The 15,763-nt window shown below is 46.0% G+C and overlaps 1 long non-coding RNA gene across 3 annotated transcripts in view; it reads left to right on the top strand.

Moving 5' to 3' along the window:
- The window catches only part of LOC135276966 (uncharacterized), a 98,445-nt gene that overhangs the window by 33,602 nt on the left and 49,080 nt on the right, over positions 1 to 15,763 (top strand). The window contains exons 4-5 of one of the 3 annotated variants that reach the window (XR_010344537.1): positions 1,029 to 1,132; positions 4,338 to 5,120. This is a non-coding gene — a long non-coding RNA (uncharacterized LOC135276966). Of the gene's footprint in view, positions 1 to 1,028; positions 2,849 to 4,337; positions 5,121 to 15,763 lie in introns of those variants that run through there. The other 2 variants (XR_010344538.1, XR_010344536.1) reach the window with 2 other exon arrangements.

Here is a 15,763-nt window from a genome sequence, read left to right as displayed (position 1 = left end):
GAAAGCACCTCGCGGCCTGACGTCAGATCCCCTCTCCTCCCCCCGCGCCCTTCGTGCCCTCCCCCACCCGCCCTGAGGGAGAAAACAAACTTTGTGAGGAGCGCGGCGTGCTGCGCCCACCCCCTGAGGGGCGGGCCGACGGCGCCGAGGGGCTTCGCCCCGCCCAGCGCGCCCGGAGGGGGCGGGGCCGCGGGCACCTTCTTCCTGCGCCCACCCCGCCCTCAGGAATGCTGCATGGCCTCCCCCGAGCGGCGGTGGGAGCCTCGGCCCGGGAGAGCCCGCTCGGGGGCAGGAAGTGGCCCGGCCCTCCTTGTGGAGGGCGTTTCCGGAGCGCCTACTGTGCTCCTCGCCGGGGTGGGGGTCGTTACCGAAGGGGGAACTCCTGGAAATTCTAACTTTTGTCAGTTCCGCGCCCTGCACCAGACGTCCTGCCGGCTTTTCGATTGCTCTCATTGCCTCGAGGGGAAACTGAGGCCAGTTAGTCCCGGCATTTAACCGCAGCTGATAAAGGACTCGGCTGTGATGGGGACGCCTGTTATGCCCTCAAGGGCCTGTAGAGTCTGGGAGGCCGCCTCCCGACCTAAGCTCAAAAAGCACCTGGTTGGGCTCACAGGGGGCTGCCAGAGATGAAAACAGCCAACGCTTTCAACGATGCTGTAAGGGGCACTTCGTGTGTGTCATCCCGTCTCATCCTCGGGTGATGGGGTAGGTGCTGTCCTATGTAAGTCTCTGGCTTACTCTTCTGCCGGTTACATCCTACTCCAGATGGTTTTCCTTGGCCTCCCCAACCCTGGTCAACACACTCTTACTCCGCTGTCTGCTGTGGGTACCACATACTGTGAAATACCTGTTAACCAACTTCCCTAGGGCATCCCCCCACGCCCCCCAGCCCTGTACCTGGACAGGCCTAGGCCTGTGTATCTAGGGCCCTTGAGCTTGGAAATTGCCTTGAAAACAGCTTTTGGTCTTAATTGCCCTTTAGCAATGGAGAACTGTGGAAACAAAACTCTAATTTTTTTTCCAAACAGGCCCTAAGCCAATCAGAATGCTGATTAAAGGATTGTTAAGGTTTCACCTGGACACTCCATCGAAGCAAGACTTCCTGCAAATGTTAACCTCCTCACAGCAGCAGGTGAGATGTCAGTGGCACTGCCCGTTGCTCTTCATTTCACAGACAGGGAAACTGAGGCCCAGAGTGTGGGTCAGAAACAATTTTTTGGCCAAATAAATGGTGCTTCCTCCACGGCCCTCTGAAAGAAAAAGCCAGATCTGAGTTATCTTCAGTAAGAAATGTAAAACCCATTGGCCTTACCTTTTAGGAAATGTATGGGACAGGAACCTTCAGAAGAGGGGAGCTCCAGGGGGAATCAGGTGAGCCTGGAGAGGGGACTCTGGTAGTGGCCACTGAGCTTGAACTCCAAACTAGGCATTTTCTCCTGTGTGCCTGAGAGCCACACTCTGCCGTTTTTGGGGAAGTCACTGGGGGCCTGGGCTAGAGGCAGAGGTCTCACCCTAAAATTGTGCCCGCAGCAGCCCCTTAGACCAGTGCTTCCCAAGTCTGGTGCTAGATGAGGTTGGGGAAGTGGAAAGGAGTGACTGCCTCCTCCTCCACCTAAGAGCTGCATAACAAAAAACCTGTAGCCCCTCCAGATTGCCTCCTGGAGAATGAGGTAGGGGTGGAGGGAGGCTGGGAGCCGGTCAGATTTTGCACATAAACAAGCTTCACAGGTAAAGCCTAAGTGCAATCAGAGTTTGAGAATTACTGTGTAAAGTTTCTCAACTAGTAAGTATCAGAATTTAAAATGTGTGGATTCTCTAAGCCAGTAATTCCACTTCTAGGAATCTATCTTTAGAAGTAGCTGTACAGGCCTGTGGTGGCTAATGCCTGTAATCTCAGCACTTTGGGAGGTGGGTGGATCACCTGAGGTCAGGAGTTCAAGACCAGCCTGGTCAACATGGTGAAACCCTGTCTCTAAAAACAAAACAAAACCAAAAGAAGTAGCTGTTCAACAAGGATAAATGCTTATGGACGATTGTTCTTTGCAGAACTGTTCAGGGAAATTGCAAACAGCTAAATACCCCTCACCAGGAGCTGGTTCCTTACAGGAACTCAGACCTCTACTGCGGGCTTTTAAAATGGGTTAAGTCTCTGCATGCCAATCTAGGGACATGGCCAGGGTATATTTATTGACAGCTTACAGTGTCTCAACAAGGAGGGACTTTGGACATACTTGCTGAGAACTTTTGTGGGAAAATTTCTTCCAAGTGATAAGTTATTTTATTGTCATTTTTCTCTCCCACCCCCTTTTTTTTTTTGAGACAGAGTCTTGCTCTGTCACCCAGGCTGAAGTGCAGTGCAGTGACACGATCTCAGCTCACTGCAACCTCTGCCTCTCGGGTTCAAGTGATTCTTCTGCCTCAGCCTCCCAAGTAACTGGGATTAAAGGTGCCCACCGTCACACCTGGCTAATTTTTGTGTTTTTAGTAGAGACGGAGTTTCGCCATGTTGGCCAGGCTGATCTGACCTCAACTGATCCATCCACCTCAGCCTTCCAAAGTGTTGGAATTACAGGTGTGAGCCTGGCCTTCTCCCCCTCTTTCTAAATTAAAAAGAAATTTTGTGATAATAAGCTCTCCCCACCTTTTTTCCCCATGTATGAAGAAACTGGGTTGGTAAGGGAAGAAGAGACTTGCCTGATACTGAGTTTGGGGTCCTGACCCCTGAGAGGAAGCTTGGAGAGAGTAGGAGAAGAAGGAAGGGCATCCAAGCCCAGCCCAATCTGGCTGCCCAGGTCATCTTAAGTCAGTTCCGTGCCTCCATACCAGAAAAGCCCCAAACCAGAGACTCTTGGATATGGGGCTCCAGGTTTATCCTGCCAGTTTCTAGTGAACTTGGTGATCATATAGGTTCAAATGAATAAATCTTTTTTTTTTTTTTTTTGAGACGGAGTTTCGCTCTTGTTACCCAGGCTGGAGTGCAATGGCACGATCTCGGCTCACCGCAAACTCTGCCTCCTGGGTTCAGGCAATTCTTCTGCCTCAGCCTCCTGAGTAGCTGGGATTACAGGCACGCGCCACCATGCCCAGCTAATTTTTTGTATTTTTAGTAGAGATTGGGTTTCACCATGTTGCCCAGGATGGTCTCGATCTCTTGACCTCGTGATCCACCCGCCTCAGCCTCCCAAAGTGCTGGGATTACAGGCGTGAGCCACCGCACCCGGCCCCATCCACTTTTGTTAAAAACAAAAAAACAAAAATCGAGCTGCTTCTGTTTTTTTGTTTTTTTTTTTTTTTTTGAGATGGAGTTATGGAGTTTTGCTTTTGTTGCCTACACTGGAATGCAGTAGCATGATCTCGGCTCACTGCAACCTCCGCCTCCCAGGTTCAGGCCATTCTCCTGCCTCAGCTTCCTGTGATTACAGGCATGCGCCACCATGCCCAGCTAATTTTGTATTTTCAGTATAGACGAAGTTTCACCGTGTTGGCCAGGTTGGTTTCCAACTCCTGACCTCAGGTGATCTGCCCGCTTCGGCCTCCCAAAGTGCTGGGATTACAGGGGTGAGCCACCTTCCTGGCCACCACTCCCTTTTTGATGGAAGTGAGGAAAGGCACCAGCATTCACTGAGAGTGCATATGAGCCAAGTCGAGACTTAGGACAAAGGAGAAGATGGGGTTCTGTGAGGTAGAGGGAAGAGTCCAGCAAAGGCCTGGGAAAGTGAAAGTGACTAATTTAGGAAACAACTGAATTGGGTGAGATAGAAGGGCCGAGAAGGCCAGGATGAAGAATTTGGATTTGGCAGTGTGGGCAGTAGAGTCCCAGCAGGTTCCTGCTGAATGCTGGGAAGAGACTGGAGGGAGGGTAGGTGGTGACTCAGCTCTGGGTAACTGAGACCAAGTGGATGGAGACCTGCCTCTGAGATCTAAGAGATGTGTGGCTGTTATATGAGGTTCTGCATTTTCATCTAATGTTGATAGGTGGAATTCCACATCTTCCTCCTGAAAAGTCTTGTAGTGTCTTGGTTAACCACAATTTGCCTAGCTTTCTCCTAGTTGTTGGGTATTTTCTCACTTAACTAATTTCTGAGTGCCCACTTGTGTCTGGCTGTGTGCCTAAGGCTTCACAGCTGAGCTTATCCTGAAGGCTTTGGGTGACAGTATTTTGTGGTGAAAAGGTGGTGGCACCGGGACTTGGTTAGTAGCCAGGTGATTTAGGCAAATCATCCACACCTTCTGAACCTCCTTTTTCTCATGTTGTGGAAATATAAGGGTTTGGTGAGAGTCAAAGAAAATAGGCACACCCCTTGTTTTATTATGTCTTGCTTTTTTGTGCTTTGCAGATACTGCGTTTCTCACAAATTGAAGGGTTTTGGCAACCCTGCGTTGAGCAAAGTCTTCTGGCATCATTTTTCCAAAAGCATGCTCAGTCTGTGTTTCTGTGCCACATTTTGATAATTCTTGCAATATTTCAAAGTTTGTTGTTGTTATATCTAATATGGTGATCTGAGCTCAATAATCTTTGATGTTACTGTTGTAATTGTTTTGAGGCGCCATGAATGATGCCTGTGTAAGACAGCAAACTTAATCCATCAATATTGTATACATTCTGTTTCACCAACCAGCTGTTTGCAATTAGTAATCCTACAATAGCCTCTAAGTGTTCAAATGTAAGGAAGAGTTGCAAATCTCCCACTTCACATCAAGGGCTAGAAATAATTAAGCTCAGTGAGAAAGGCGTGTTGAAAGACAAGGACAAGATAGGCCTTTTTTTTTTTTTAGTTTTTAGTAGAGACAGGGTCTCACTATGTTGTCCAGGCTGGCTTCCAACTCCTGGGCTCAAGTGATCCTCCTGCCTTGGCCTCCTAAAGTGTTGGAATTAAAGGCTTGAGCTAAGACACCTGCCCAGATAGTTTTTGTTTGTTCTGAAATGGAGTCTTGCTCTGTTGCCCAGTCTGGAGTGCAGTGGCATGATCTCAGTTCACTGCAACCTCCACCTCCCATTTTCAAGCAATTCTCCTGCCTCAGCCTCCCAAGTAGCTGGGATTACAGGTGCCCGCTGTCATGCCCAGCTAATTTTTGTATGGAGGCCAGCCTGAGCAACATAGCAAGACCCCATCTCTGCAAAAAATAATCAGCTGGGCATGGTGGTGAATGTCTGTAGTCCCAGCTACTCGGGAGGCTGAGGTGGAGGAAGGCTTGAGCTCAGGAGGTCGAGGCTGCAGTGAGTTATAATTGTGCCACTGCACTCCAGCCTGGGTGAAAGAGTGAGAACCTGTTTCAAAAACTGGCCAGGTATGGTGGCTTATGCCTGTAATCTCAGCATTTTGGGAGGCCAAGGTGGGCGGATCACATGAGGTCAGGAGTTTGAGACCACCCTGGCCAACATGGTGAAAGCCCATATCTACTAAAAACAAAACAAAACAAAACCCAAAACAAACAAAATACAAATGCAAATAAGTAATTTAAAAGGTGCTATTCCAGTGAACACAGGAATGATAAGAAAGGGAACAGCCTTACTGCTGATATGGAGAAAGTGTCAGTGGTCTGGATAGAAGATCAAACCAACCACAACATTTCCTTAAATCAAAACCTAATCCAGAGCAAAGCCCTAACTGTCTTCAATTCTCTGAAGGCTGAGAGAGGTGAGGGAGCTGCTGAAGAAAAGTTGGAAGCTGTTAGACATTGGTTCAGGTTCAAGGAAGGACACAGTCTCCATAACCAGTTTTCACCTTGCAATCCATGAAAGTCCAAGGGGAAGCAGCAAGTGTGATGAAGAAGTAGCAAGTTCAACAGAAGATCTAACTAAGATCATTGATGAAGATGATTTCACTAAACAATAGCTTTTCAGTGCAGATGAAACAACAGCCTTCTGTTGGAAGAAGATGCCATCTAGGACTTTCACAGTTAGAAGTCAATGCCTGGCTTCAAATGACAGGCTGACCCTCTTGTTAGGGGCTAATGTAGCTGGTGACTTTAAGTTGAAGCCAGCGCTCACTCACTATTCCAAAAATCCTAGGGCCCTTAAGAATGATCCTAAATCACTCTGCCTGTGCTCTAGAAATGGACTTTTATACACTTTTATACAATTTTATACAAAATGCACTTTTATACAACAAAGCCTGGATAACAGCACCTCTGTTTATATCGTAGTGTACTGCATTTTTCTTTTATTTTTTGTATTTTTTTCCAAGATGGAGTTTCGCTCTTGTTGCCCAGGCTGGAGTGCAATGGCACGATCTTGTCTCACTGCAACCTCTGCTCCCGGGTTCAAGCGATTATCCTGCCTCAGTCTCCCAAGTAGCTGGGATTACAGGAATGTGCCACTACACCCGGCTAATTTTGTATTTTTGGTAGAGACAGGGTTTCTCCATGTTGGTCAGACTGCTCTTGAACTCCAGGCCTCTTTGGGAGGCTGAGACTGGTGGATCACCTAATTTTGTATTTTTAGTAGCGATGGGGTTTCTCCATGTTGGTCAGGCTAATCTTGAACTCCTGACTTCAGGTTATCTGCCTGCCTTGGCCTCCCAAAGTGCTGGGATTATAGGCATGAGCCACCATGCCTAGCCTAGTGTACTGAATATTTTAAGCCCACTCTTGAGACCTACTGTCCAGAAAAGATTCCTTATAAAATATTACTGCTCATTGACACCTAGTCTTCATCGATCTCATTGATACCTAGTCTTCCAGGAGCTCTGATGGACATGTACAAAGAGATTCTGGGTTTTTTTTGTTTGTTTGTTTTTTTGATACTGAGTCTCACTCTGTAGCCCAGGCTGGAGTGCAGTGGTGCAATCTCAGTTCACTGCAACCTCTGGCTCCTGGGTCCTGGTTAAAGTAATTCTCTTGCCTCGGCCTCCCGAGTAGCTGGGATTACAGGTGCACGCCACCACGCTCAGCTAATATTTTTGTATTTTCAGTAGAGATAGGGTTTCACCATGTTGGCCAAAATGGTCTTGATCTCCTGACCTCGTGATCCGCCTGCCTTGGCCTCCCAAAGTGCTGGGATTACAGGAGTGAGCCACTGCACCCATCCCCTTTTTTTTTTCTGAGGCAGAGTTTCACTCTTGTCCAGATTGGAGTGCAATGGCACGATTTCGGCTCACCGCAACCTCTGCCTCCTAGGTTCGAGTGATTCTGCTGCAGTCCCCTGAGTAGCTGGGATTATAGGCATGTACCACCATGCCTGGCTAATTTTGTATTTTTAGTAGAGACTGGGTTTCTCCATGTTGGTCAGGCTGGTCTTAAACTCCTGCTCTCAGGTGATCTGCCCGCCTCGGCCTCCCAAAGTGCTGGGATTACAGGCTCGAGCCACCGCACCCGGCTGAGATTCTGTTTCTTTGTCTGTGAACACACTATCCATTCTTCAGCCCATGGATCAAGGTGTAATTTCAACTTTCAATTTTTATATTTAAGAAATAAATTTTGGCCGGGCTTGGTGGCTCATGCCTGTAATCCCAGTACTTTGGGAGGCTGAGGCGGGTGGTCACGAGGTCAGGAGTTCAAGACCAGCCTGGCCAATATGGCAAAACCCCATCTCTACGAAAAATACAAAAATTAGCCAGATGTGGTGGTGCATGCCTGTATTCCTAGCTACTTGGGAGGCTGAGGCAGAAGAATCGCTTGAACCCAGGAGGCGGAGGTTGCAGTGAGCCGAGATCGTGCCACTGCACTCTAGCCTGGGTGACAGAGTGAGACTCCATCTCAAAAAAAAAAAAAAAAAAGAAAGAAATTTCATAAGGCTATAGCTGCCATAGATAGTGATTTCTCTGATGGATCTGGACAAAGTAAATTGAAAACCTGTAAAGAATTCACCAAACTAGATGCTATTAAGAACATTTATGATTCTTGGAGGAGATAAAAATATCAGTATTAATAAGAGTTTGGATAAAGCTGATTCTAACCCTCATGGATGACTTTGAGGGGTTCAGGACTTCAGTGGGGAAAGTAACTGTGAATGTGGTGGAAATAACAAGAGAACTGAATTACAATGGAGCCTGTAGGTGTAACTGAATTGCTGCAATCTCATGATCAAACTTGACTGGATGAGGAATTATTTCTTAAAGAACGTGGTTTCTTGAGATGTAATCTATTCCTGATGTGAAGATACTGTGAACATTGTTAAAATGACATTAAAGGATTTATAATATTAAATAAATGTAGTTGATATAGCAGTGGCACGATTTTAGACTATTGACTCCAACTGTGAAAGAAATTTTACTGTAGGTAAAATGCCATCAAGCGGCATCACATGCTATAGAGAAATCTTTCGCGAAAGCAAGAGTCTATCGATGTGGCAAACTTCATCTTATTATAAGAAACTGCCACAGCCTTCTCAGCCTTCAGCAACCACCACCCTAATCGGTCAGTGGCTATCAACATAGAGGCAAGACCCTCCACCAGCCAAAAGATTGACTTGCTGAGGGCTTAGATGATCGTTAGAATTTAGCAATAAAGTTTTTTTTGTTGTTGTTGTTGTTGTTGTTTTTGCCTGCAGAGTAGGCAACACTGGGATATATCTTTTTTATTTCATCTTTGCCAGTTTAACTGGTGAGGCATGTTACGTAAAAGTTGTATATGTCTGCATGGCTTTATTAAATGGTCAGGCCAAACTTTGTTCTAGCTATGTTCAATTATATGATTTTCTTCCTGTGCAAACAGTTTGCATCAAAGGACTGTTTCAAATGGGCTTCAGTGACGGCATAATAACTGAGCAGTGTTTCAGGCCTGTGGCTGTGACCAGCAGGTTGTCTCTTCTCTATTTTTTTGAGACAGGCTTACACTGTCGCCCAGGCTGGAGTGCAGTGGTGCAATGTTGGCTCACTACAATGTCTGCCTCCTGGATTCAAGTAGTTCTCCTGCCTCAGCCTCCCGTGTAGCTGGGAGTAGAGGTGTGGGACACCATGCCTGGCTAATTTCTGTATTTTTGGTAGGGACAGGGTTTCACCATGTTGATAGGTCAGGTCTTGAACTCCTGACCTCAGGTGATCAGCCTACCTCAGCCTCCCAAAATTCTAAGAGTACAGGTGTGAGACACCGAGGCTGCAGGTTGTCTCTTCTCTTGATGCTGTCTGGCTCTTAGACCCAGATTAAGTAGTGGATGCGGTGCTTTTAATTCAGATATAGAAAATACTTTCTGCGTCGGGCATCGTGGCTCATGCCTGTAATTCCAGAACTTTGGGAGGCCAAGGCGGGTGGATCACTTGAGGTCAGGAGTTTGAGACCAGCCTGGCCAACATAGTGAAACCCTGTCTCTACTAAAGAATACAAAAATCAGCCGGGCTTGGTGGTGTGTGGCTGTAGTCCCAGCTACTTAGGAGGCTGAGGCAGGAAAATCACTTGAACCCAGGAAGTGAAGGCTGCAGTAAGCCTAGATTGCGTTACTACGCTCCAGCCTGGGCGACAGAATGAGACTGTCTCAAAAAAAACAACAACAACTTTCTGATGTTCTAGGAGTCTGCGTTCAGACCCAGAAACAGCTGGGTATGGTATTCCCGATCAAGCAGTAGAAATCAGCAGGTCAAAGTTGATTGTTGTGTGGCCAGGGAGCTTAATGAGCCTGTTTTCTTCATTCTTTTTACTAGGGTCAGGGCGATAGGATGGAAGGGGATCAGATTCCATTTGCATGGTTTCATCCTTTTTATATGTGGGAATTTTCTTACCTCTTAGAATATTGTTTAAATCACAAGAGCAAATATACCATGTTTGGGATGGGAAGTTAAACCGTTGAGAGGCACACAAAGAAAAAGCGAAGACCCCTCCCCTCAGCCCTCCCTTCAGCATTAGCAGTGATGACAATTAGGTGTGTATTCTTTCTTACCTTTCCACCTTCAGATAAGTGTGTGCAAATGTCCACACGCATCCTGAGAGATACTTTCTCTCTTCCCTGTTACTCTCTCTTTATTTATTTTCCTCAATTTTCAACAGGTCTGCATTTAATACTTCCTACATAAACATCTCTACAGTTCTGAGAAATTCCTGAAATAGATCCTCTGAAGTGTAATTACTGGGACTGAGAGTATAGGTGAATATTGTTAAAGCAGATTACCAAAGTGCTCACGTGCTGGCATTTGTGATGTTGGTGAGCTTGTCTTACCCAGTCTGCAGCCACAGCAAGTGTTAGCAATTTTGTGTTAATCTTTCCTTATTTAATGGGTGAAGACTAGCCTAGGTTTTTTTTTTTTTTTTTTGAGACGGAGTTTCGCTCTTGTTACCCAGGCTGGAGTGCAATGGCGCGATCTTGGCTCACCGCAACCTCTGCCTCCTGGGTTCAAGCAATTCTCCTGTCTCAGCCTCCCGAGTAGCTGGGACTACAGGCGTGTGCCACCATGCCCAGCTAATTTTTGTATTTTTTAGTAGAAACAGGGTTTCACCTCGTTGACCAGGATGGTCTCGATCTCTTGACCTCGTGATCCACCTGCCTCGGCCTCCCAAAGTGCTGGGATTATAGGCGTGAGTCACCGCGCCCGGCCTAGCCTAGGTTTTTAATTTGCATTTTTCATTAGTGAGATTGAACATCTTACAATTTCACAATGACTGGACACTGGTCACTGTGAATCATCTTAATATCTTTTGGGGGTCATGGTGATTTTCTTTCTGACGTATAAGCTCTTTTATACTAGTAAGGATTCTTTTTCTTCTTTTTTTCATTTTTGAGACACGGCCAGAACTCTGTCACCCAGGCTGGAATGCAGTGGCAGGATCATGGCTCACTGCAGCCTTGACTTCCTGGGTTCAAGTGATCCTCCTGCCCCAGCCTCCCAAAGTGCTGGGATTACAGGCATGAGTCACTGCGCCCGGCCTTATCTTTCCCTTCTTCATGGCTTTTCCAAGTTGTTGAGTTCTTTTTTTTTTGTTCGTTTTTGGGATGGGGTTTCACCATGTTGGCCACAATGGTCTTGATCTCCTGACCTCATGATCCACCCACTTCAAAGTGCTGGGATTACAGGCGTGAGCCACCGTGCCCGGCCAAGTTCTTCTATTATTTTTCATGGTATGACCCAAGGAGAGCTACCTTAATACTACAACTTTAGAGGATGAAAAGACAGATTTTGGCTTGGGAAGGCCATTTCTGTAGTGGAAACAGATACCTCCCATGAAGCAAACGAAATGTGTCCTTTAAGGACCCTAATTACCCATATCCTCTTCCACTGCCCTAGGAACAGTCATGTTTTTATAAAATTTACAAAATTAAGAAATTTTAATTCTAATCATAATTAGTTAAGACAACTTTTTTTTTTTTTTGAGGTGGAGTCTTGCTGTGTTACCCAGGCTGGAGTGCAGTGGTGCAATCTTGGCTCACTGCAACCTCTGCCTCTCAGGTTCAAGTAATTCTCCTGCCTCAGCCTCCCAAGTAGCCGGGACTACAGGTGTGTGCCAGCTAATTTTTGTATTTTTAGTAGAGACAGGGTTACGCCACGTTGGCCAGGCTGGTCTTGAACTCTTGACCTCAGGTGATGATCTGTTCGCTTTGGCCTCCCAAAGTGCTGGGATTATAGGCATGAGTTTCAGTGCCCGGCCCTTCCATTTGCATTTTTATAGTTTTCATGATTGAAAGAATTTCCTGTAGACTAGCTTCTAACTATGCTCGTTTTAAACCTTGTTTATCTTTTTTTTTTTTTGAGACGGAGTTTTGTTTTTGTTGCCCAGGCTGGAGTGCAATGGCGCGATCTTGGCTCACCACAACCTCTGCCTCCCAGTTTCAAGCAATTCTCCTGTCTCAGCCTCCCGAGTAGCTGGGATTACAGGCATGCGCCACCACGCCCGGCTAATTTTGTAATTTTAGTAGAGATGGGGTTTCTCTATGTTGGTCAGGCTGGTCTCGAACTCCCAACCTCAGGTGATCTGCCCGCGTCAGCCTCCCAAAGTGCTGGGATTACAGGCGTGAGCCACTGCGACTGGCTCGTTTCTTTTATTTTACTTAGGTACTTTTGATATGGACTTACAGGATGCCTGTGTATCATGATCTCACCTCTGCTCCTGCAACTTTGTGCCATGGCAGCCTTTCGTATATCAGGACAGTTATCTATATTTGAACTGCCCAGGGAAGTGACTGCAAACCACATAAATAAATAAACTCAAAGTAAACGTATTCCAAACTCAACCCTTGGCCGGATCCAAAAAAAGTCTGAGGCAGGAGTATTCACTTGAACCCAGGAGTTTGGATTTTGATCAGCCTGGGCAACATGGTGAAACCCTATCTCCACAAAAAATTTAAAAATTAGGCATGGTGGTGCCCACTTGTGGTGCCCACCTGTGTTCCCAGCTACTCAGGAGGCTGAGGCAAGAGGATAGTTTTTTCTCCGAGTCCCCCCCATCCGCCCCCCCCCCGCCCCACCGCTGAGACAGAGTCTTGCTCTGTCACCAGGCTAGAGTGCAGTGGCATGATCTCGGCTTACTGCAGCCTTCCACCTCCCAGGTTCAGGATCTTCTCCTGCCTCAGCCTCCTGAGTAGCTGGGACTACAGCCTCGTGCCACCACGCCCAGCTAATTTTTTGTATTTTAGTAGAGATGGAGTTTTACCATGTTGGCCAGGCTTGTCTTGAACTCCTGACCTCATGATAGCAGGAGGATTGTTTGAGCCCAAGAGGTCAAGGCTGCAGTGAGCCGTGATTATGGCACTACTCTCAAACCTGGGCAATAGAGCAAAACTCTGTCTCCAAAAAGGAAGAGGAAGGAGTTTTTTTCTGCCAGGAAGGTACTTGAGAAGAAACACTGAATTACTTTTATTTTCTCTTTATAAAATGAAATTATAAAACCATTATCATGTGAAGGACAATAAAAAAGTATGCCCAAAAAAGTAGGAAGGCTTGGGACCATGGTTCACACCTATAATCCCAGCACTTTGGGAGACTGAGGTGGTTAGATCACAACATGGGAAAACCCCATCTCTACTAAAAATACAAAAATTATCTGGGCGTGGTAGCACATGGCTGTAATCCTAGCTACTTGGGAGGCTGAGGCATTAAAATTGCTTGAACTCCGAGGCAGAGGCTACAGTGAGCCGAAATCATGCCACTGGCACTCCAGTCTGGGCGACATAGTGAGACTCTGTCTCAAAAAAAAAAGAGAGAGAAATGTTCCCGGCATTCAAATAATTAAAATACTATGTTATCTTTTCCGTATTTTGTGATGTGATATTCAACTTTTACAAATTTATACTTTGCTATAATTTCTTTTCCTTTTTTTCATTTTCAGTAAACATTCACATTTGTGCCAGATTTTGTGTATTTAATTTTACATTCTTTTTCTAAATGGGGACTCCAAAAATTATAGAAGGTTCAGGTCACATGAAACCTGGATCTGCCTTCAACCATTAGGATGAATACATGGCAAAGGTGAAGCCTTAACTCTTTAGAATATCTGGTTATAACTTGTCTCTTCTGGCCCTTTGGAAATTGGAATTTCTTGTCTTTTACTCTGATTTATTTTTTGTCTTTTTTCATATGCCGTATCTGCTAACTGTGATTTTGACACAATAAGACTTTCAAAGGGATTATTAAGTGAATGGCAGTTTATACAGTGTGTTCTTTACCTGGCCATTTTCACTTAACAGCATATCTTGGAGACCTTTCTCTGTTGCTACATGAAGAGCTTCCTCATTCTTTTTTTTTTCCTTTTTTGAGACGGAGTTTTGCTCTTGTTGCCCAGGCTGGAGTGTAGATTTGTCTTTTGTTATGGTAAAATGGACATAACATAAAATTTTTGATTTTAACCATTTTGAGGTGACAATAATGTCATTCAGTGTTGCACAACCACCTGCCATCCATCTCCAGTACTTTTTCTTTTTTTTTTTTTTTTTTTTTTTTGAGACGGAGTTTCGCTCGTTACCCAGGCTGGAGTGCAATGGCGCGATCTCGGCTCACCGCAACCTCCGCCCCCTGGGTTCAGGCAATTCTCCTGCCTCAGCCTCCTGAGTAGCTGGGATTACAGGCACGCGCCACCATGCCCAGCTAATTTTTTGTATTAGTAGAGACGGGGTTTCACCATGTTGACCAGGATGGTCTCGATCTCTTGACCTCGTGATCCACCCGCCTCGGCCTCCCAAAGTGCTGGGATTACAGGCTTGAGCCACCGCGCCCGGCCTCATCTCCAGTACTTTTTCATCTTCTCAAACTGAAACCCTAAATGCATTAAGCAGTAACTCCCTAGTCTCTCCGCCCTGAAGCTTCTGGGAACCCCTCTTCTTTTTATCTCTATGATTTTTTTTTCTTTTTACTTATTTATTTTTAATAAAAACAGGTTCTTGCTGTGTTGCCCAGGCTGGTCTCAAACTCCTGGCCTCAAGTGATCTGGGATTATAGGCGTGAGTCACTGTGCCTGGTCTTTTTTTTTTTTTTTTTTTTTTTATGAGGTCTTCTTGCTTTGTCACCCAGGCTAGAGTTCAGTGGCGCAATCAGCTCATTGTAACCTTTAGCTCGTGGGCTCAAGGAATCCTTCTGCCTCACCTTCCTGAGGAGTTGGGACTATAGGTACACGCCATTGCACCTGGCTAATTTTTAAAATTTTTTATAGAGGTGGGGTTTCACTGTGTTCCCCAGGCTGTTTTTGTTGTTGTTGTTGTTAGTTTTTTGTGTGTTTTTTTTGAAACAGAGTTTTGCTCCTGTCGCCCAGGCTGGAGTGCAGTGGTGCAATCTCAGCTCACTGCAACTTCTGCTTCCCAGGTTCAAGTGATTCTCCTGCTTCAGCCTCCCGAGTAGCTGAGACTATAGGTGCCCGCCACCACGCCTGGCTCAATTTTAGTATTTTTAGTAGAGACAGGCTTTCATCATGTTGTCAAGGCTGGTCTTGAACTCCTGACCTCAGGTGATCCACCCGCCTTGGCCTCCAAAAGTGCTGGGATTACAGACATGAGCCACTGTGCTCAGCCTGTCTCTATGAATTGACTTTTATAGGTACTTTTTTTTTTTTTAATTAAGCCAGGCACAGTGTCTCAGGCCTGTAATACCAGCACTTTGGGAGGCTGAGGTGGGCAGATCACTTGCGATCAGGAGTTCGAGACCAGCTTGGGCAACATAGTGAAAACCCTACTAAAAATACAAATCTCTACTAAAAATACAAAACTTCGTTGGGCGCAGTGGCGCTTGCCTGTAGCCCCAGCTACTTGAGAGGCTGAGGCGGGAGAATTGCTTGAACCCGGGAGATGGAGATTATAGTGAGCCAAGATTATGCCACTGCACTCCAGCCTGGGTGACAGAGTGAGACTCAGTCTAAGAAAAAAAAAAAAAAAGCACAAAACCTTGTTATTTGAAGTAATAACTCTTCCCTCTAGTGGATCATAGAGAAATTTCTTTTTTTTCTTTTCTTTTTTTTTTTTATTGCATTTTAGATTTTGGGGTACATGTGAAAAACATGCAAGGTTGTTGCATAGGTGCATACGTGGCAGTGTGATTTGCTGCCTTCCTCTCCTTCACCTACATCTGGCATTTCTCCCCGTGCTATCTCTCCCCAACTCCCCACTCCCCGCTGTCCCCCCCTCCCCCCAACAGACCCCAGTGTATAGTGCTCCCCTTCCTGTGTCCATGTGTTCCCATTGTTCAACACCCGTCTATGAGTGAGAACATGCGATGTTTGATTTTGTGTTCTTGTGTCAGTTTGCTGAGAATGATGTTTTCCAGGTTCATCCATGTCCCTACAAAGGACGCGAACTCATAGTTTTTGATGGCTGCATAGTATTCCATGGTGTATATGTGCCACATTTTTCCTGTCCAGTCTATCATTGATGGGCATTTGGATTGGTTCCAGGTCTTTGCTATTGTAAACTGTGCTG

The sequence above is a fragment of the Aotus nancymaae genome, unplaced genomic scaffold (genome assembly GCF_030222135.1).
Source record: "Aotus nancymaae isolate 86718 unplaced genomic scaffold, 86718_ANA_hifiasm-v0.15.2.pri h1tg000029l, whole genome shotgun sequence".
Classification (NCBI taxonomy): domain Eukaryota; kingdom Metazoa; phylum Chordata; class Mammalia; order Primates; family Aotidae; genus Aotus; species Aotus nancymaae.
Note: the sequence above shows the minus strand (reverse complement) of the source record. Positions and strands in the feature narration are given on the sequence as shown.